Source organism: Ipomoea triloba, chromosome 8 (assembly GCF_003576645.1).
Source record: "Ipomoea triloba cultivar NCNSP0323 chromosome 8, ASM357664v1".
Classification (NCBI taxonomy): domain Eukaryota; kingdom Viridiplantae; phylum Streptophyta; class Magnoliopsida; order Solanales; family Convolvulaceae; genus Ipomoea; species Ipomoea triloba.
The window spans coordinates 8,086,253-8,088,463 of NC_044923.1; positions in this window are offsets into that span (position 1 = coordinate 8,086,253).

The following is a 2,211-nucleotide window of genomic DNA, read 5'->3' on the forward strand; positions in this document are numbered from 1 at the left end:
AAAAAAACTTAAGTTTGATCAGCCTTTTCGGCCCCTCATTACTGCCCAAGTGGGCATAGAAAGTTTAGAAAAGAATAAGCCTTGAGCATCCTTAAAGTATATAAAAATAAAAATTTTCCAGAAAACGCCCTTGGTTACTATTAAAAAAAAATAAATTTGAATAGCCTTTTCGTCCCTCATTACTGCCTAATTGGGCAATGAAAGCTAAGAGAAGAAGGAGCTTTGAGAATCCGTAAAGTTTATAAAAATAAATACTTTCGCCAAAACGCCCTTGGTTACTATTAAAAAAAACTTAAATTTGAATAGCCTTTTCGTCCCTCATTACTGCCTAATTGGGCAATGAAAGCTAAGAGAAGAAGGAGCTTTGAGAATCCGTAAAGTTTATAAAAATAAATACTTTCGCCAAAACGCCCTTGGTTACTATTAAAAAAAACTTAAATTTGAATAGCCTTTTCGTCCCTCATTACTGCCTAATTGGGCAATGAAAGCTAAGAGAAGAAGGAGCTTTGAGAATCCGTAAAGTTTATAAAAATAAATACTTTCGCCAAAACGCCCTTGGTTACTATTAAAAAAAACTTAAATTTGAATAGCCTTTTCGTCCCTCATTACTGCCTAATTGGGCAATGAAAGCTAAGAGAAGAAGGAGCTTTGAGAATCCGTAAAGTTTATAAAAATAAATACTTTCGCCAAAACGCCCTTGGTTACTATTAAAAAAAACTTAAATTTGAATAGCCTTTTCGTCCCTCATTACTGCCTAATTGGGCAATGAAAGCTAAGAGAAGAAGGAGCTTTGAGAATCCGTAAAGTTTATAAAAATAAATACTTTCGCCAAAACGCCCTTGGTTACTATTAAAAAAAACTTAAATTTGAATAGCCTTTTCGTCCCTCATTACTGCCTAATTGGGCAATGAAAGCTAAGAGAAGAAGGAGCTTTGAGAATCCGTAAAGTTTATAAAAATAAATACTTTCGCCAAAACGCCCTTGGTTACTATTAAAAAAAACTTAAATTTGAATAGCCTTTTCGTCCCTCATTACTGCCTAATTGGGCAATGAAAGCTAAGAGAAGAAGGAGCTTTGAGAATCCGTAAAGTTTATAAAAATAAATACTTTCGCCAAAACGCCCTTGGTTACTATTAAAAAAAACTTAAATTTGAATAGCCTTTTCGTCCCTCATTACTGCCTAATTGGGCAATGAAAGCTAAGAGAAGAAGGAGCTTTGAGAATCCGTAAAGTTTATAAAAATAAATACTTTCGCCAAAACGCCCTTGGTTACTATTAAAAAAAACTTAAATTTGAATAGCCTTTTCGTCCCTCATTACTGCCTAATTGGGCAATGAAAGCTAAGAGAAGAAGGAGCTTTGAGAATCCGTAAAGTTTATAAAAATAAATACTTTCGCCAAAACGCCCTTGGTTACTATTAAAAAAAACTTAAATTTGAATAGCCTTTTCGTCCCTCATTACTGCCTAATTGGGCAATGAAAGCTAAGAGAAGAAGGAGCTTTGAGAATCCGTAAAGTTTATAAAAATAAATACTTTCGCCAAAACGCCCTTGGTTACTATTAAAAAAAACTTAAATTTGAATAGCCTTTTCGTCCCTCATTACTGCCTAATTGGGCAATGAAAGCTAAGAGAAGAAGGAGCTTTGAGAATCCGTAAAGTTTATAAAAATAAATACTTTCGCCAAAACGCCCTTGGTTACTATTAAAAAAAAAACATAAATTTGACAAGCCTTTTCGGCCCTCATTACTACCCAATTGCGCAATGAAAGTTTAGAAAAGAAGGAGCCTTGAGGATTTTTAATGTTTATAAAATTGAAAATTTTCACCAAAACTCCTTTGCTATTATTAAAAAAAAAAACTAAAATTTGACTAGCCTTTTCGGCCCTCATTACTGCCAAATTGAGCATTGAAAGTTTAGAGAAGAAGGAGCGTTGAGTATCCTTAAATTTATAAAAATAAAATTTTTTCTCCAAAACGCCCTCGATTACTATTAAAAAAAACTTAAGTTTGATGAGTCTTTTTGGCCCCTCATTACTGCCCAAGTGGGCATAGAAAGTTTAGAAAAGCATGAGCCTTGAGGATCCTTAAAGTTTATAAAAATAAAAAGTTTCACCAAAACGCCCTTGGTTACTATTAAAAAAATCTTAAGTTTAAGGAGTCTTTTCGGCACCTCATTACTGCCCAATTGGGTAAAGAAAGTTTAGAAAAGAAT